The following is a 22,406-nucleotide window of genomic DNA, read 5'->3' on the forward strand; positions in this document are numbered from 1 at the left end:
ATAACGCATTAGAAACGCCAAAACTGTGACGCAAAAAAACCATTACAAATATTTTTAGTAACGGTTTCTGACCGTTAGGAATGTCCTGTTTTGGTATAGTGGCAGAAACAGCGCACAAAAGTCAGCAGAACTTTCGAAGGTCGTATCTTTGGACTCAGACCTCGGAATTGGGCCTACCTTGCGTCAAAACGACCGGCTCGGAAAGAGATTTCCAATTGGTAAAAGCCTTGACCCAATCAGAGGAGCAAAAGTGGACAAAAAGGCTATTGAAGTTAAATCCAGTTGAAAAGGCCTATGTGAACTGAAGAAATTGGGTTTTGGGCTCGATTTTCCGGCCCAAAACATAGCTCTTCAGCCCATGCACGAATTTGTGGATCTTGTCTCCTCCATATCAAGAGACAAAAGCTTAGCTCTTAAGTTACTGAGTTTTTACTTAGTTTTACTTAGTCTAGATCCAATAGTTAGTTTTAGATCTAGTTAATTAGCATCAAATTAGTGTTTAGAGCAAGATTTAGTTTTTAGAATCAATAATTAGTTTGTATTTCAAGTTTTAGTTTCTAATTTAATATTGAATTCATAGATTTAGTTTGTCTTAAATTTATAATTAGTTATTCATAATCTTAGTTCTACATTAGTTGTAATTTCAGTTTTAATTCATGTTGATTCTTAGACTATTTGTTCTATTCGTTTAATCAAGTTTATTTCAAGTTTATTTTAATTAAGTTTAGTTTAATTTAATTATGTCTTCCTATTATTATTTATTTTCAATGAATCCAATGAAACTAGGCTAAAAACTCCATTTGATGAGGTTAAAGAAGCCATGTGAGGATGATTGCTTGTTAGAATAGTTGTTATTTAGAATAGAATTTCAAGTTCATTATTATGAGTGTTTAGAGATAAATCTCATAATGATGAACTAGAGTTTAGAGGCACCATCAAAGAGATTTATGGTGGAGCTAAACTCTCATGCTAGTGGAACCTTGATTCGAGAGGACTTAGTATTAACTAGGGATCAATATTCGATTCGATGACTAACTAATAGCCAATCGAATTGCATGGTGGAATTTGCCCCCTCTATATTCTTCCAATTCATTAAATTCACCTTTTAATTGCTTAGTTAAATTAGTTTTAGTTTAAATAAATCACAACACTACTCTCATAGTTCTCACCATTGGTTCTTTGTGTTTAAATAGTTGAATTCGTTTAAGTCTAGAGAGTTAAGAGTGGAACAATTTCATACTCTATATATTGAATGAATATATATATGTGGGAGTAGGAAATAAATAATTGATACCGTAAGAATAAGGTTAGAGTAATCTAGTTGAGTTTTTACGGGTTATCAAAAGGCAAGAAACCTTTCTTGGAGTTTTGCATGTTAAAACGAGTCAACACAGTATCAATATAGGTAGCCTGAGATAAGCACAACATCCTTTTCTTGCGATCTCTTATAATTTTGATCCCAAGGATGTCACCCGCTTCTCCCAAGTCTTTTATATCAAATTGCTTTGATAACCATACATTTATGTCTGACAACACTTTCACATTATTTTTAATGAGTAAGATGTCATCTACATAAAGCATAAGAAATACCACTACGTTTCCATCAAATTTCTTGTACAAAACAAGATGCTCTTGACCTTTTTCAATGAATCCTTCTGGTTGCTCCATATAGATGGTTTTCTCAAGGCTTTCATTAAGGAAAGCTGTCTTGACATCCATTTTATAGACCCACTTGCATCCAATGGGTTTTACACCATTGGGTGGCTCTACATGCTCCCAGATCTAATTAGAATCCATAGATTCCATCTCAGAATTCATTGCCTTTTGCCAAGATATTACATCTCTATCTTGGAGTGCTTCATTGTAGGTCCAGGGATCAGGATCTTGGTTATCATTGGTTATGTTTAAAGACATTCCCAAACCAATCCACCTATCAGGTTGTCTAACAACTCTCCCACTACGACGAAGCACCTCTTGTTCTTGTACATCATTGGTGACACATTGTGGTTCCTATTCTTGTACAATTGGTACTGAAGTAGTTTAATGTCTCTCCTCTCAATACTTCTAGAATAATACTACTTGGGGTAAAATTTAATGCACTGTGGGTGGAATAAGATTAATGATGTATAAATTGCCTTCTAATGCACCAGAACAAATAAAATGTTTATTTTTCTTAATGACGATCTTGTCATGTAAAAGAAACAGGATACCCATCCTTAATTAACATAGAAAGTGAAATCAAGTTCTTTCTAAAATTAGGCACATTAAGACAATTCTTTAACACCATAGTCTTATTTCTACCAAAATATAAACAAACATCTCCCATTTGCAAATGGCTACTACTCCCGTAACACCCCCGCAAGATAAAGGCGATCTCTCCAAAGACTAAGTTTTCTGGTTTCCTGGAACCTCTACAATGAAATGCAGACATGGTTTGTGGCTTCCGTATCTACACACCAGGTACTGGTAGATAACACTACTAAACAAGTTAAACAACTAGTGCATGAGACATACCTCCATTATTCTCTTGGTTGAGAAGAGGATAATCTGGCTTCCAGTGTCCTGACTACTTGCACTTGTAGCACATGCCCTTAAGTTTTTTCACAGCTTCTTGAGGTCACATGCCCTTCTTTGTCATGTTCCTATGCTTCTGAACATTTTTCTTCTTCTTACCGCCATTAGGCGTAGAAGTAGAAACCTTCTCAGTAGTATAAACCTGAACATAACTCTGCTTAAAGAGACTCTCAGCTGACTGAAGTTCTGTCATAAGTTCCATCAAAGAATAAAACCTTTTGTTCATGTTGTAGTTAAGGCAGAACGGTTCAAATCTTTCAAGCAGCATCATGAGAATGATATCGACCTATGTTTCCACATCGATATCAGCTCCAATGATCTCCAACTCATTCAAATCAGCCATCATCCTGAGTATATGATCCCTTACAGGAGTCCCTTCAGTCATAGTTATGGTCATCAAGTTTTTCATGGCAGTTTGCCTAGCAGCCCTATTCTGGTGTCCGAAGAGTTCCTTGAGATTGAGCATCATATCATAAGCCGTGGTCATGGCCTGATGCTGATGTTGCAGCACACCTGACATAGATGCCAGAATGTAACACGGCGACATCTCATCTGCCTTGTTCCACTTCTTATATGCTACTTTGTCCTCTTCTCCAGCAATATCGTCAGGATTAGGTTGGCATTCCTCATTGAGTACAAATTTGTACTCTTCAGCAGTTAACACGATATCCAAATTGCGTTTCTAGTCTATGTAATTATAGCCAAGAAGTTTGTTTTCCTTAAGAATAGTTGCTAGTGGGTTGAAAGTAACCATTTTAAAAACCTGAGAATCACATAAAATTAATAATTATGTAGGGCAAAAACTTCTTGAGTTAATAACAAAAATTAATTAATTAATCAACCCGTCAGCACCCTCCACACCGAGAAGTAGTAAGCCATGATAGTATGGACATTTACCATTCTACACTTGTGGAAATATTTTTGGAGTTAACTTAAAAAATAAATTCATTAACCCGTCAGCACCCTACACACCGAGAAGTAGTAAGCCACGATAGTGTGGACGTTTACCATATCTACATTCGTGTAAAGAGGTTTTTCCTATTAGTTCTACTTCTCGTCAACTTAACAGCAATACCACTCGTTAGAGTGGACACATGCCATCTAGACAAGTAAAACTAAAATGCTGACCTTTCTTTGGTCCTACAAATAATAGCAGTGACTCCGATGGGGAGGATACCATTACTTGCATCTAAGTGTATACCATTACTCAACACTAAGTCCATTATTTGTAATGAATCCCTTCAGATGGAGAAGTGAATCCATACATTAATAACTTCATATAGTTGTCCTTTAGAAGTTTGTTCTGGTAATCCGTAATTAGACTCATCCAATATGGAGGGAGGCACTAAAACCGACGCGCAAGTATAATTACATTACCAACAAACCTGTAATGGAGACCATGAGATTTATATGAAACAAATTCCCACTCCCACTTAGTTATTTAGAACTGAGGATCTTTCTATTTACTGGTCAGGCCTATGTTCATGTTATCTATTGTTCATGTGGGCTTAGTTTTTAGCAAACATCAACAAATAAAAACATGCATATAAAATAAGCAAATATGAACAATAAAATGGAAAATAAATTCCCAACTATTATGGCCCATATTCATTGCTCTATCCTGTTTGCCGAACTTTTTTAGTTGCCTTTGCAAAATTTGGCAAGGCAGCGCCCCGATTTTTTTTTTTTTAAAAGAAATCGTGGCATGTTTCCTTCACTGGAAACCTCACGAAATTACCACATAGACCACCGAACAGCAAATAGTTTTCACCTTGCAGAGAAAAAAATTTCTCTTTCTATCGTTAAGGGCGCGACCCGCGCTCCTCTTATGCCTGTATAACGCGCGTGGTGTTCTCGACTTCCAGGGGCATCAGCGCGACCTGCACTCCACCTGTGCTCATGCTTTCAACGACTTCCAGGCGCATCAACGCGACCCGCGCTCAGCCCGTGCTCTACCATAAAAAACTCAGATTCGGATTTTGACCAATCCAATTCTTGATTTCGATCTTTTGATCTTTACATATGATTACATCATGGATAAAAAACAACAACATGATACATACTGTGATTTAAATTACATCCACCAATAAACAAAAACCGTAAAAACGATCACTTTTCATAAAATCAAAATCGATCCATTTCTTTCCAGAAATCATTCTAACCATAACAGTTGGTCTAGATGCTTGTAAAACCATGTTAGAACAGTTCTACATCTACCAACAAATCTACATGCTCTGATACCAATTGTTTGTCCAAATCCGTCTAGGTTGTAAACGTTTACTTATACTTTATAAGGTACTGATGATATGATCTTCTGTGTGTCACCACACACCATATCATCTACAACATAAAGTATTAGACATATGCATATAAATAATAACATATATAATATGCATAACATTTGCCCATATGATTCTTATTCAAAATATAAAGAATTAGAGTTAATACAAAAGTAATGTTTTTAGTATATAACCCTCTTATGTCCTTGGTGTGAGACATTATTTCAAAACCCAACAAAAATTCTCCGGTTTGCAATGGATTGAGCAAAATTTTCAAAAATTAGGGTTTTGATTTCCATTCTTCTATTTCTTAGGGTTTTAATTTTGACTTTTGTTTTTATTTATATTTTCTTACTTTTTTTTTTTGGGTTTTAGTGTTATGATTGTCTTCTATGCATTGTAGTACCAAAGTCTTCTTTTATTATCTTATCATCTATCATCATCGCCCTACCGATAATCATGAGAGTAGGTGATCATTGTTTGTTCTATTTACTGTCAGCATAGTGTTATTTGACTTCGAGATGCATTTTCTTCCCCTCTTCATATTGTATGCTTCCTTTAGGTTGTATGCCAATAATTAGTAGTTGGGTTATCATTGTGAAAAGTAACTTATTTAAGTGTGATATTGTTAATAATCTTAAGATTTGTTACTCTTTATGGGGTTCAAGTGAGAAAGGGGCTCTAGAATCTGTACAAATATAAGGAACTTAATTGATCTAGAAATATGAAGTAGTCAAACATTTTACACAAATATCCTATGCATTTTTACTAAACTCTTCTCAATGAGCTGAAAATATATTACATATAATTTCTGAAATTTATTACGACTAACTTATGAAAAATCAGTGTTATTTTGATATGTACTCTGTCCATCAGTTGATTATGGATCTATTCTCTGAAGAGTCGCAATTCTACCATACCGGTTAGGAAATAAGTGCAGTTCTCACTTTCCTTGAATGAGATCCGTATTTAACGTTCCTATCAAAGTGGTAAGTCTCCACTCTACTCAGCTTTTTACATGTCAAACCAGTATTGATTTTTTCTAAATTGCATTTTACCTAGGATAAGCTAGATAGATTATCCGTTCAAGATTTATCAAGCGCCTATCACAACTGATAAACGTTGGATCTCTCATGTTGTTGGACTATAGAGAACTGCATATGTTGGTTTAATTCTAGGTGTGAAAGCACATAAATATAGTTGTTCCGAGTCACCTGATAGGGTTATATACTAAAAACTATTACTTTTGTATTAACTCTAATTCTTTATATTTTGAATGAGAATCATATGGGCAAATGTTATGCATATTATATATGTTATTAGTTATATGCATGTGTCTAATACTTTATGTTGTAGATGATATGGTGTGAACACACAGAAGATCATATCATCAGTACCTTATAAATTATAAGTAATCATTCACAACCTAGATGGATTTGGACAAACCATTAGTACGGTTGTAGTATAATCTGGTATTAGTCTATCTTGACTATAGGATTACACTAGTACACTTTGTGTGTATTGAACAGGACCAAGTGAGGTTGTTTCTCCTTATACTGACTATATAAGAGAACAAACGCCTCTGTTATTATGGATGCTTGTCCTCCTAATCCGGATATAATAACATGCACTTACATACATTGTACATTGCTTTAAATCATCAATGAGTGAGATTCATATGTGAATCAACAAACTCGATGGATTGGGTAATGACATTATATGTAAGGTGTGCTGTTGATTATAGAAGGAATTCGTGTCCCGCAAGAAGTCGAGTTGATGATGTCCCCTTGAGGAGCTTAAAAAGTATTGTCATGTAAACCCTGCAGGTGGATTTATTCCGACATGACAATGAGGTTGAGTGGTACTACTCAAGGACATAAGAAGTTGATTAATATAGTTGTCAGTAACTTGACTTAATCAACGGACATTCGATATCTTAAACACGGGGAGATCAACGAGCATATAATATGGAGCCCATAAACGCCGACACGTAATTTGGGATTAGGTAGTGCAACAATGGTCTTTAGTGGAATAAGCCATTTGTTGATGGACTTGGGGCGTGTGTTCGGGCTTAACATGGGAAGCCCAAGCCCGTCAGGAGGCCCAACCCTAATTTCTCCTCATGGTCCCTGGTGTAGCCTATAAATAGAATACTCTTTCTCTCTGGCCGAAATTCACTATTCACTAGTTCTGAAAAAGAGGCAAGAAAAGTAGATCTGAATTCGTTTCTGATCTTGAGAGAAAGAAGGGGGTTGGTAGATTGTTGTCCACACAACGTCCAATCTGTTCTAAAGGAATACAACAGAAGATCAAGGGGTTGATTTCGGATTTGATAAAGCTTGGATTCTCAGAGTTATCTAAATCGGATTCAAAGATATGTTTTCCAATCACAAATCGTGAGAACCCATTAATTCCGCTGCGCGTGGTTCTCGCGGTTTGTAGAAATATTTGGATTATGAGTAACGGTTCCTACATCACCATCATTAGTTGTTCTGATCCTTGCATGTTGTCGTCTGAAGATCGGAAGCCTATGGCATTGGCCCTGACAATATATATTCTTCTTGCAATCTTGCATTGCCGCAATCTCTTTTTAATTGGTGTCGATTGATAACTTTGGGTTTAGGAACATTATAATCATGGAAAAAACCATTGAACACACTGAGTATTAAAATATATAAAATGGTAAGTACCGGGTAGTGGACATTGTCAATGGTTGCTTCTATCGTTTTAAGATATGATTAAAGTGATACAATCTAAAGATTAACCACTTGGAATGCTAATACCTGATGCCCATTAACCAATGACATCGATTGTACCCACTAGATGTATATTAGCATTAGAATAATTATAATGATGAGGTAATTTGGAGATGGTGAAATTTTTAAGCGAGAAAGGTTTATAGCTGCAAAATTCTCTGAATGGTTGTTATTCCGTTGGCATTATTGCAGAATGACCTTGCACAGAAGTTATTTCTACTTCATTGCCAGAATTAATCTGTTTATTTATTCAATTGGCCCCTTTAATCTCACATCCTTTTCTAATCTGATAGCAGAAGCATATTAGTCCATGCTTTTGGTGTATTCCAACTTTTTCTTGAAGAATCACAAAGGATCCTTGGGTAGTTAATAATTGATATATCTATTGGACCTTTTGAATGAGGATATGTTTTATGTCATTCGCAGGTTTTCACCTGCTATGGTGCCACAGATTGAATTGGTTGGGATAACCTAAACCCACTACACTCTTCGATGAGGTATATATATATACTGATGGGACTCATTCAACACTTTTCAACTTAAATTTACCTTAAATGTTTTTTTTTAAGGATGAGTTGATTTATTTTGAAATATATGATTTTAGACACCAATGATCAGCTATGTAAATGCCCATGATGTTCTGGAAGGAAGAAGGAATTGTGCCAAAGCGTCTCCAATTCGTGATTCTGATACTTCTCAGGTATTAATTACCGAAAAAATTGCCGTTTTGTACCATGAACTTTGCTGGTTTTATCAATTTGGGCCATGAACTTTTTTTTTTGAGCAAATTGGGCCATGACCTTTCTTTTTTGTATCAGTTTGGGCCACCGGTGTATTTCCGTTAGAAAATTTGCTTATGTGTACAAACATAACTCTAATTTCTACATTCTTAGTTAATAAGTAGCGATACTAGGACGAGCAACTCCTTGAAAGAAATCAGGTGGCCATGTTATACTCTTACAATGCTAAAATGGCATTACCGATGGACGGTGGCATATCGTTATCTACCACTACTGGGTTGGCTGGAAGAAATGGAAGGCTTGGAAAGTTTTCTAATGGAGAACTTATGGGGAAGAAGTTGCTGAACTTGAGTCAACTTCACCATAGTAAGGCTAGTGGAAATAGTAATGGTTGTTTTGTGTGCATGTCCGTTCTCACTAATAATGTTGCTGCTGAGACCAAGGTACGTAGCAAGACTAGCTCTACTATATTCCAATAGTATAAGTGCAACATGCCATGTGCACGTCCTTTTTAATGGACAGCACCATAAACGGGTTGTTTTGGTAGTGCCAGGGGTCCAAATCACTCTCCATTTTGAACGTTTATACAACAAACTCTAGATATGGAATTTTGATCATTTATATTGCTAGACTAATCAGATTATTTCGGCATTAAGATAACACTAGTGAGCTTAAATTGAAAAAGAAAAAGACTAGACGTATAAATGTTTGTGTGTATCAGTTACTAACCCATGCATGATCCATCCCAACAAATGGGTGATATTTTAACCATGATAAACCTAAGCAAACAAACATTATAACATAAATGCCTCATTATGTTTCTACAATCAACACTTCCATTAATCTTTTGTAATGTTCATTATAACAGGTAATAAAGGTTGATCCAATTGAAAATGGAGATATAATAGTTGCTGGTTCAGATGGCCTATTTGACAATATGTTTGATTATGAGATTCAAAATGAGGTGAACAAAAGAAACAAAGATAGACGTGATGAGAAAGGGAGAAGTGGTGGCCGGACGAGAGTTGATCTGGTGGTGGTGGTGGAAGCTTTGGTGAGGAAGATGAACAATGAAGTTTTTTTGGTTTTGTTGGGTTTGGGCCAAAATCAATATGTGGGCTTTGAAATTTTGGTGAAATTTCTGTGAAATTTTGGATTCGAAACACTTTGAAATTTCGATGCCACGTAACCGGTGATTAGGTGTGCACTTCAACGGTGACACATAAGCATTTGGTCGGACACATATACATCCGGCACGCCAAATAAGCATGTGAAGTAACGGAATGGTAACGGTGGCCCAAACTGATACAAAAAAGAAAGGTCATGGCCTTCATGGCCCAAATTGATAAAACCAGCAAAATTCATGGTACAAAACGGCCATTTTTTCTTAATTACCTATTAAATTGATAGTTGACTGTGGTTTATTTCACACTTCTGTTGTATCTTCAGCAGGGGATACCTATTAAATTGATAGTTGACTGTGGTTTATTTCACACTTCTGTTGTATCTTCAGCAGGGGATGTATGGTCATGGGGTATGGAAAAAAGTCTTGGTCTATGCCCAGATGCAAGTTTCATTAGTATTGATGCTAGGGATGCGCTCTCTGCTCTGTGGATTCCATGTAATGAATATGGCTCTAAGTTTGTTGATCCCCTCCAAATTGTATGTGGAGCTGCCCATATTATAATTGTTGCTCACAGTGGGTATGGGCTTTGGCCATCGGGAACAGGAAAAAGTGGTGCTCTTGGAAGTGGTAATACAACTGACAGTTATGCTCCCTGCAGTGTGATGTGGCCACCACTGGATGAGGACTTCCAAGATGCTTTGGAGTTTGCTGGTGAAGAAGCAAGAATACAAGATGAGGAACCAGGACGGTTGGCAGAGATAGATAAAAAATTATCTTTCACCATGGAAGAGATTCAACATCTTCGATCCAAGTTGACTCTAACTGAGCGCTATGTTAGCATACTACATGGCTCTATATTTGGTGGACTATCGAAATTCTTTAAGCATTTGTTTTACTTACGAAAATTGATTTAGCATTACCATAGGAAAGTAGGGAGTCTGCCTGATTTTTCTATTAATTCTCTCGAGGATAATGTAGGGGTTGGTGGTGCAAGACTAAGAAAATTCTCCAGTAGGAGTATTGGATTCTTTAGCAGCCTCACAAGCCCGACTATCGGCATGGGAAGGAGCATGTATAGGGGATGCAGTGCACCTTTGACATGCAAGGTCACAAGTTCATTGGCAGCAGTCATGGCTCAAATGTTGTCACACAGGGCAACTCATGTATGGGTGATTGAGGCTGAGGATGAGGAAAGTTTGTTTGGGGTCGTGGGTCTGTGACGACTCTTATTGCTACACTTGCATATTAAAAAATGTGCACCATGTCTTCAGATTTTGCTATGTATTTCACATGTACTTTCTTTTCCATTTGAATGTGATATAAGGCTGAATTGTTACAAGGAATAATTTGTTATTAATCATTTTCTACATCTGAGTATGTGACAACGGAAGCATGCCCATTACAAATGAAAAGCTCCATTCATTTTATGCTCTTAATAAACAAACTGGTACGTTTTGTACTCTTATATATTATGTTGGTGAAGCAGTGCCATGATGGTACAATCATTCATATTATTAATGAATGAACTATCGAGGTCGGAAATAAGTTTCCCTTTCAAACTTTCAAAGTACTTTATCTGTCTCTCAAGATCCTCTTCAGTGTTGTCTCCTCTTGGCAAAAGCTCTAGACACAGATATCTTACGTTAAACAAACTGTTTTATAGTTTGAGATTACACAGTTGCTAAGAAATCCACAAAGGTTGATGATACAGTCCAGTAAGTGCTGTCCAAGAAGACAATTTCTAAATCATTATCAGCTTGCAGTGAATAAGATCGATATTCATCTCAAGTTCAACCAACAGAGATGGTGGGTGATTCCTGTCCTTCAGAGATAAGCAACAGCTATAAGAGGAGTTAAAGCTTTAGCCAAAGAGAGGAAGAGTTGTTCAGGTTTACCTTATGGATGATGAGAAAAGATATACCTCCTTAATTGCTCGGTTAACATCTCTACATCAAGCTTAAAGAGTCAATAATGAAGTGGTTGAGATAGTTGTTCTACACTAAAACTTATTATTCACCCTATTAAAATCTGAAAAGTTAGCCGAATACTGATAGGTTTCCCCATACAAACAAAGAAGTAAAATACATGGAAGGGGACTACGGTTATTTAACCTATTTTGCAACAACCAGGATGAGATAATTCGATATAAAATTTTCAAAAAATTGGTTGGCACTGTTGACACGCATAACAAATTTTGGAGAACATCAACTTCGAAACTTCTTCGATTGTATCCAAGACGTGTGATTTCTAGCGAATTCAGATTCCAAGAGAGTTATACAATTGGTACTGTCATAACATCCACGTTTCTCTCATGTATCTAGATAAGTAAATAGAGCAGTTGACTTGATCGAGAATGTATTATTGTTCAACATACCTTTACTTAAGGAAATTCTTTCTGTATTAGTAGAAGCGGGTGCCAGACGTAAAATGTACTTAAGACTACAAACTTAATATACGTTGGAGTCTCCTTAACTCCTAATTGTTTTGTTTACAGAATAACAAAGACTATTTTATTCTATCTTTCATATATATACTTCAAAAACATATATTAATGAATATTACTTATCCAAAAAAAAAAAACTTCGAAAGCATTTGCATTTTTTAGAGGCCTCCCATTCAAGAGACATTTTTCACTATTTTTCCACAATTACAAATTAACCGTTTTAATACTCTCAGTCTCTTTAGCTAATGAATAACTACTCTCAAGTGTTGGGCTAACTCTGTTGCAAAATAAGGAAAATTTATTTTTCTTTTGTTTTTGCGAATTTATGAAGATTGAATTGGGGTGTAAGCATATTCATCTCTGTACATGCCACTATAGTAAGCTTTACCTATCAGTTCTTCTTAAAGTTGCATATAAGTTGTTCGTTGTAGTAATAGCTTTCTGATTAGGCTCAGTCATAGTAATTTCTAAGTAGATTGTCTCATCGTGTTTATTTTGATCTTAATACATTGTAACCACATATTTTAAATTGGATGCTATTTTTGAAACTTATTAACATAGGCGTTTATTGGTTTATAGGTTTTGATGGGATTAAAGTCTAACCCTTATGTTTAAAGAGGTTCTTAGAGCAAGAGCATTTATCCCTTCAAGCATGCAAGACATAGAAAATTAAATGAGGATGGAGGTTATTTTAATATTTGTTATCTTAAAGTTCATAGGTACGATAAATTGCAAAAAAAAAATGGTATTCAGTGCTTAAGTATGACTACATGAGATCCAACTGAAGTGTTGAGCCTGGAGTAGTTTGCACAGGATTTCAATAAAACTTTTATTTTTCCAACAACAAAAAGAAGTTGAATGGTTTTTTCATGGATGGGTGTTTTCTTTTTATGGAGAGTGGAGTTTTCACGTTACAAGAAATTTAAATAAGCAATCAATATAATATTTATATCTCATAGCTTTGCATAGTAGCAAATATTTTTCAGAATAATTTATATAACGGCACTCATTTGGAAAACGGGTTAAAAAACTAGTGTGTTGCACGGACATTAACTAGTAATACAGTAAGGCATTATTTATTTCAGAGATATGCTTGTGAAACATCAGGATTATGAGTACGCGGTCATGGTAGGAAAGTAACTACAGGAGCCAAATTAGTTAAGTTTTGATACCAGCTGTCACGGGCACACGTAAAAGACTGAGTGTGTTGTCAAAGCAACCAACTCTGGCTGTAGACGCTGCATGCCCCGATCCTCTCTCGATCTCTCTTACATTCCCACCATTTTCAAAACGGAACATTGAAGTTTAGCTCTAGAGACATAGTACTGGTACATCTGTCACATCTGGGCACCCTATACTATGTTGATCAGTCCTAATGTAATGTCCTATCCTAGTAGCGTGTAGACATATGATAATGCGGGCACTAGATTTTTTTTTTTTTTTTGTGTGTTTATGAAGTAAATTAGGGGTGTTTATGGGTCATGTCCTATCCTAGTAGCGCGTAGACATATGATAATGCGGGCACTAGAATTTTTTTTTTTTTTTTTTTTTTTTTTTTTTTTTGAAGTAAATTAGGGGTGTTTATGGGTCGGTTCTCGGTCTATTTTTAGCACTTCTTATCAAGTTCGGTTTTTTTCTAATATTTTGAAAATCCGGATCCATACCTTTTAATTAAGTCGGTTCTGGTTCGGGTTTCGATTCTTTCTTGAGTTATATATTTTTATTGCTAAAATTATTTTTTTTAGTTATATAACCGATATAAAAGTTGGTTTACGGCGACTATAACACTTGTCATCGATATTTTTGTCCTCTCATAAGAAGTAATGGTCCTAAATTCAATAATAGTATTTGAAAGTTATTTAAAAACTTTAAATGCATTCTCATACATTATACGTACGTGTATATTTTAAATCGAACATGTGTATATTATACTATACATAATGCATTATCTATAGAATAAATACCACATGTATCACAATTGTTAGTTAGCATTGCACGTATTCGTTATCCAATATATATACATGTAATATATCAAGCACGTACACGTTCATGCATTATCTAATATAGACAGTGCATTAGTTAATTCATAGTATACAACTATACGTGTAGAGGTAAACACGTAAATATTATTATTAATATTTATAATACACATATTTAATGTAATATTATAAAAGATGCATTTAATAACAAACATTCACTGTTATGCTAAATGTTATATATATTTAGTATAATTTTACACCTAATAAATATAGACTATATATAATAATAATGTTTGGGTTTGCCTTTATTTAGTGTAATATAATACTAAATTCTATATATCAAAATCATACTAATCGGTTCCGGTTTCGGTTTGGGTACCCATCGGTTTTTTACTATTCGGTTCTAACGATTTCGGTTTTTTATTGGTTCGGTTTTTGAAGACCTACTTTAAATGGGTTTAATATTTTAGGACCTAGAACCGCTATAAACGGCTTCGGTTCCGATTCGAGTTCGGGTAATTGGTACCATGCACACCCCTAAAGTAAATTGAGTTGTGTACCAATTGATAATTTTGTGGTATTTAGTTTATGAGTTTGTGTTGAGCTGGAAGCCTGGAATGTGTAGGTTTTTATAAAAAAGTATATGAAGTTCTACTTGGTAATTTCACTAATTTGTATGATCATGTGATGTGGAAAAATATAGAGAGCAACAAAAATACAAAATGGCACAGAGAAATGAAAACTAGATACAGCACTACCTTTCCTTTTAATAAAAAATATAGATTGATGTCAATTGGTGGAGTAGTTGTCCCTTTTGTGTAGTGGTCCTGACAGTGACCCTTTATTACGGAATCTTGAATTGATCTCAAACTTTACTTTACAATTTAAGGGGTATATGTTATGGGAAGTCTGTGACGCGTCAATTGCGTACTTGGAATTGAATTGTTGGTCGAGCAAATGGTCCTCGATCATCAGCAGTGTGCCATCAGCAAAACCCATAACAAAAGTGATTTCCAAACTTTTTTGCATGCATATAAACAAAGCTAGCTGTACTCAAGTAAGGTTATCGCTTCCCATTCTTGACTTGCTTTAGTACTAATTAATCAAACCTTTGTTTGATGTGCATGTAGTAGTGTAGTTCTTCATTTGATATTTTGAGCAACAGACAAATCCTCCATACTTACTAATTGTCTCCAATACAGGCTTATAACCGCACTATCTTCCATTCTTCCAATTAATTAATTTTTTAAAGTATATTCAGTGCTCTCCTACAGTGATTAATGAGCTAACAATCAAGGGCGCGGGCGGATCCAGTATTGTTACTAAAGGTGGGCTGCTCATAATAATTTGCACTAATATATATATGTATATATATGGAGATATATGGGGAGGGATAGAGCCACTTCCGAGCAACTTCATCGACTTGCAAATTGAATTAAGACCCAATTTTTTGTGGATTTGTTCTTCTCACAATGGATAGCATGCCCACAAAATTTCATCCTATTTGGATATGTCTAATCTTACAAAAACTAATATTCAATTTTGAACATTTATCTAACGGTCCATAATTGTCCGATTTTATAATAACATTTGATTAGGTTAGACATATTTGAATGATCCGAAATTTGGTGGGCATGTTACTCATAATCGGGAGATTATATCTACAAATTATGAGCCCTTAAATCAATTGGTAGGATGAGATATGACTTTGTACGTTTTAGGAGTGGTTCTAATGAGAGTGGCTCTATATATATATATATATATATATATATATATACATTTTTGGGTAAATTCTATATTATTAACATTGCTACTTGTTTTTTTTGGAAAAGTTAAGGTGGGTTATAGCCCCCTGGATCCGCCCCTACAAACAATCACATGGACACATCTAAATTATGAAAGTATCGTAATCTATATAACAAATAATGGTGGTGTGGGGCATGTAGGGCCTCCATCTTATGGTCCAAACACCTTCTCAACATTTCATGTTGCTTGTGACATGGCTAATCCAAGAGTTTCAAGGGTTTGTGCAATTTGTTAAACTAAATCAGTATTATGGGATCTATCCAAAAATCACCCAAAAGTCAACAATTGCGGCTAAGATTCTAAACTGTTGGGCTAGCCCATAAACTGTTAGGCCTCCAAATTTGACATAGTGCTTGCAATTAAATTTGGATTTTTTGGGTGGGCGGTTGGTCATTTTTCTTGAGCCATTACAAGCTTACTGCGTTGAAGCTCAAAGACATGCATATTTGTGTCGATAGGCGGATCTTGCGTCGAGGGGGCACCAAAGCGCCGATATATGTGTTGTTTGGGTAGGGCGAATGCGTTTCCGTGGGGTAAAGGTGTGCATATCTCATGCAAGATCGCGGCAATGGCAAATACTAGTACAACTACAATTTGAAATCTACATTGTTAATAGAAATTTTCATTGGAAAAATCTAATTTAAGTAAGGAGTGAATTCTAATTTCAATAAGATTCTTAAATAGGAGAATTTACTGTAAATTATTTAAAAGATCTCTCATGCATTAGGGGTGTGCAAAAATCTACCACAACCGACAAAACCGACCTACCTTACCCGAACCGAGTCATACGGGTCGGTTATCCATTTAGCATCGGATTAGATAATCAGTTTGATAATATGTAAAGCCAACATAGTTAGTTCGATCATTAGTTAATATTTGCAAACCCAAAAATAACTTATCCGACCCGCCATCTGCTGGATATATAGAGCAATATATTATCGTATACACTAGTAACTACAATAATTATAAGCACCGACTCTTTTTAAAACTTACTCAACAATCATAACTAAACATAGAGATGTCCATCTTGTTCGAACCTGCTCGAACATGACAAAACCTGAACCCAGACCGAAATACATATGATAAGGATTGGTCACACTCTCTAAACCCGGACCAACCCGATAATTTAGCCCTAAACCTGTTAAAAGGGCTAAAAAGCCCAAACCGAACCCAGACCGAAATCAAAACCCCAAATCCGATTTTAATTGCCTACTACTAATCCCATGGTAAAAAAAATGAGTTAGAGAAATATTTTGATTATGATCTCATTCATATCTACAATGATGAGTTATTTAATGTATTAAATTATGTAAATACTTATGTCGAGACTTCTAATTTTTTTGGCAATTGCACGTATCTAATGTGTGTTCATGTGCCTATAATTCCTTCCGAGTCCATCTATTTTTAGATTATGTGAAAATTAAAATTATGTCTGAGTATAGGTGATAGTTACTTCCAAGTTCATTACAAGCTTTAGTTTGTTTGAAGGATTGGTGGATAGCCGAAGAATGAATAAAATGTAGAAATATATTTCAAGTGGGATTTATTATTGTCCTATTTCTTCATTTATACCGGGTTTTATCCTACTCGAAACATGAATCCGAGCCCGACGGGTACCCGAATATAGGGTTAGGGTAGGGTTTGGTCACAGTTCTCAACAAAATATCTGACTCTGAACCCGACCCGTTGAGAACCGGTACGGGTCTGGGTAACCTGATACCCATTCAAAACCTAAAAAGTCGGGTTCGGGCTACGTAGGATACCCATTTGGACATCCCTAACTATATATATATATATATATATATATAAATTTTTTAACAAATCGTGATTCTTATTTTCGCTGCTAACCTATTTTAATTTCATAACAAATTGTTTTTAATTAAGTTTTAAAAACCCATTTTAATTTTCTAACAAATTAAATTATTTTAATTAAGTTTTAAAAACCCGTTTTTTAATTCGGAGATGGATCCCGTTTTAATAGTTGACTTAATATAGAAGTGTAATTCCTGTTTGTTTAATAGGATAAGGATTTCCGTTTTAAATAGATATGCTAGATTTTCCCTTTTCAATAGGAGAAGAATTCTCGTTTTAATAGGAGAAGTATTCCCATTTTCATTAGAAGTATAAGAATATATTTTTCTAATCGGTGAGGAATTCCCGTTTTAATAGGAGACGACGTGGAATTTTAATAGAACGCAAAAAATACCCTTTGTGCGAGCTTTAATATTAAAATATAGATAGAGATAATAAAACAAGGGAACGAACTAATAGTTGTGTATATTATATACAAAAGTTCTAGCCTAATACTAATATTAGCCCACCCAATAACCAGTCATCCATTTAGCTGTGGAACTTGGGTCGGGTTAGCCCAAACCCGATAGGCTAACATTTGTTGGTCCTGGGCTAGCATTTCAAATCTGTGGTTCGTGTTTGGTCTTGTAAAATCAAAACCCGACTCAGTTTCGAGTTGGGCTCGGATTAGAATATCAAATAACAAAAAAACCCAAGCCCGTGTGCATATATGTATATATATATTTCATTTTTTCTATTATGTTATATTGTTTCCCTATAAAGATTTATTCTTGTAAAAAATAAGGTTGATAATATCAATTTAAGAGAGAATAATTGAATCAATCAGGTTAGTTTCCCTTTCAAATAATCAAATCCCTTTCATTTAGTTAGAATATTGGAATTTCGGTGTTATTTACCTCTTAATTTATTTATTTAACAGTGAAAAGTTGTAAATTTATAACATTAAAAACCGAGAAATTGGCTCGGGTTAGGTTTTAACCCGACCCAACCAGCCCGATTTCCACCCCTACCTCCATTTGTCTTTCATTATTTCCCACCACCAGTCCTCCCCTACTTAGCCACCGTAGCAGTCATCACCATTAACAAAGATACATGGGTGGGTTATCTCTTCTACTATCTATTTTATTTTTTTGTTAAGTTATCTTTTGGCAAATGGTGTTCTAATCAATTGGTGGACATGAAGCAAGAAAGTATTCGGTAGCAAACCAAGATTGCTATCAAAGAATATATGAACAAAGTAATGATTCATTGATATATACGATTGTTGTATAAGAATATATGATTTATTTTTATTTTCTTTGATTCAATATATAAACATTTCTTTCTTTGTTTTCGTTTGGATATTTGGATCTGCCTTCCTCTTCTTCCCTTTTCCGTTCAAACCGAAAATCCGACAAATAAAACCGATCCGAAAATCCGATATGCCTTCATCTTCGATTTGGTTTCAGATCGGTTTTTGCATAACTTCGGTTTGGTTTCAGTTATGCATGTGTACAAATCGAGGACGTCGGTTCGGTGGTTGGTTTGGCCTTAAAACTGACCCGGACCTACCCATGCACACCTCTATCGGGCATATGCATGGGTAAAAAATCCAAAATCTTGGGCATATTCCAGGGTCCAAGTGATGCCCGAGTTTAAAATCTAATTTTTGCGTAGTTTCGGTTTTTGCTTAACTTTGGTTCGGTTTCGGTTATGCATGTGTACAAATCGAGGACGTCGGTTCGGTGGTCGGTTCGGCCTTAAAACTGACCCAAACCGATTGATTAATGATAAAATATAGTTTTACTTACGAATAAGTTACGAGTCTCAAACCCAAGTAAAACTAAAACTAGACTTGAGTGTCTTATTTATAAAAGATTTCTATTTTCGATTCTATCGAAATAGAGTTGGACTAAAAGATTCGTTCCACTCCTAGTTCTTTAGTATTCAATGTTTTCTACGACTATCGATCTATCCAAAGTTAATGAGAGTTTTACGAAATTATACTACGATGAAAAGTTAACTAACAAGATATGAATTTATACGACTACGAATACTAAATTGATACTAGATAAAGAATTAGGGGGGATTGATTCCACCTTAACTCGACTTAATTTACTAACGAAGAATCATCATAATCCAAATTGAAATACTTTCGCATAACAATTAGTTCTTCCTAATCCCTAGTTGTTCATGGTAATCTCTACTAATTAACATCTAGCATGTGAAACAATCAAACTCATTCTCATGGTGAACTAATTGTTTTCTAAAATGGAATGAAAATTACGACTATTCTACGTTAATCGAAATTAAGTTTTCATCAAGGCTTCTTCAACCCCCTCTAATGGAGGTTTAGCCTAGAGTCATTAAACTATCATTTATCATCAAATTTAAGCAAGACATGGTATAAAGATTCTAATTTTTGTTATTAAAACTAAATGGAAATCTACTAATGTAAGATTATTTAATTGAAACTAGTAATGACAAATAACTAAATCTATAAATTGAAACTAAATAATTAATAGAAAATGAAACTAAATTATGAAGAACTAATTAACTTTATTGATCTAATGAATAGCAATAACAATAATTCAATAACTAAATTAAAACAAGATAATAAAAACTAATTAATTAATGGATTCTCAAAACTAGATCTAAACTATTCTCTAATGGCTACTTGCTACTTAAACTAATTATTGCTTAAGAGTTAAGTCTTGTGTCTTGAAAATGGAGGAGACCAGATCCACATTTTCGTGCATAGGCTGAGGAACTATGTTTTGGGCCGAAAAATCGATCCCAAAACCCAATTTCTTCAGTCCACAGAGGCCTTTTCAGCTGGATTTTTTTTCAACAGACTTTTCATCCACTTCTGCTCCTTTGATTGGGTCAAGGCTTATACCATTGGAAATTTCTTTCCAATCCGGTCGTTTTGACATAAAGTAGGCCCAATTTCGAGGTATGAGCCCAAAGATACAGTCTTCGAAAGTTTTGCTGACTTTTGTGTGTTTTTTCTGCCCGCGTTGACTTTGACTTTGACTTTTCAGCTTTGACCGGGCTTTACAAAGGCTTTTTCTCCTTGAATCTTGGCCTTTAATCATAGAACTTCTTAGCAACCAACCCTTGCTCCTTATCTCCCCAAAGTGACATATTTCTGCACATAATTGACTTCAATGCCTGAAATACATAATAACCCGTAATCAGTATTAACTCTTTATTACTCGCATAATTGGTCTAAAAGTATTATTGTTAAGGGGTTAAAACTACAGTTTTGAGCTCTTATCACCGACCCATACACACCTCTATTGGGCATATGCATGGGTCCAAAATCCAAAATCTTGGGCATATTCTCTCTCTCTCTGATGCCTCTCTCTTTCCAATTTCTCTCTCTCTCTCTCTCTCTCTCTCTCTATATATATATATATATATATATATATATATAGAACTTTTTTATATATATATATATATATTAGTTTGTAAGTGGAGTTATGAAATCCTAAAGGCACCTAGGTGGAACCTATGTGAAGGTGTACTTTTTACACCCCTTTTGGAAATGCCCTTATTTTATGAGTAATAACAATTTGGACTTCTCAATAAAAACAAAAAATATATATATATATATATATATATATAATATATATATAAAATATAAATATCAACCAACCCAACAGTTCTAAATCATAAAACAACTCTTAAAATAAGATTTCTTTTTCTTTTAATTTTTTTTTCAGAATGGGTATTATTAATTAACAACTCGATTTTGTTCCCCTATTAAATGGGTTTATTTATTAAAAATAGGTCACTCATGTACGACCGATTACGGGTTGGATTGATGATGCTAAAAAAACTATCATAATTTCTTCATAAAAGTGCTCTGTGCGTACGCAAAAACAACCTGCTAGTTTTATGTGTCTTAAGGATTATTGCGCTATAAAACTCTAAACTGTGTAGTTAAGATTTTAGCATTTATATGGACATGAACTTATCACAATTCTAACATGGCCAATTTTGAGTTTGAGTTTAGAATCACCTTGAGAAGAAACCATTTGACTTGCAATCTTTTAAAAATCAGGTTCTTAATCAGTATATCTCCCCACTGAGCTTATAGATTAGAAATAGTCATTATGATCCTCTCCTTATCAATGGCCGGAGTCTTGTAGCAGTGTAGAGGTTTGGTGTTTAGGGAACAATGACCTGATAATTTGTTTGATAGGGAATGGTTGCACTCTTCTTGGGATAAGAGTTGCCTATGTATCAAGTTTCTTAGGGTCAACTTGAATCAAGCCTTACGTAGTTCATCTCTCTCTACTTATAGATGTTTGACCTAACTTTCCTTATTTGGTCCAGGCCATTATGAAGTGTAGATCCACCTTGTGTGCTATATTGTTGATTCGCCATTACTCTAATGTTACAAAGTAAATGTCTCTTTGATTGTTGCGTTAACTGAGCTCCAGGATTGTGCTAGTTGATTTGCTTCCATATATGGTTGTAACTGCTGCTGGGGACGACCTGGGTTTAGGTCATTTGGTACGCTCTGATGGATTGGTACGAGCTGATGGAGTACGACCTGGTGTGTGGACACGTGTACTGTAGTATAGAATGGAGGGTACTTACATAGCCCCCTTTATTTGATCCGTTCCTTGGACAGCTGTGCTATGAAAAGGGAAAGGTAAAATAAAGCTTTAAAGCACGTGTCGAACAGTTGGTTTTTTTAATTGGCTTTTGAAAAATGTGTGGGAACTGTTGGGCTAGATTCGTGGGCCCGAAATCACGGCAATTTGTGGGCGAGCAATGATTGTGTTATGTGGGAACACGAAACATTTTGTATTCTCTTGAGGTTTTGGCAGCTGAGGTTTTGGCATGTTAAGGTGTTTCACTTCCTCATTTTTCCAATCTAAGAAAAAGCAGAGCGAAA

The sequence above is a fragment of the Coptis chinensis genome, chromosome 1, assembly GCF_015680905.1.
Source record: "Coptis chinensis isolate HL-2020 chromosome 1, ASM1568090v1, whole genome shotgun sequence".
NCBI classification, from domain to species: Eukaryota; Viridiplantae; Streptophyta; class Magnoliopsida; order Ranunculales; family Ranunculaceae; genus Coptis; species Coptis chinensis.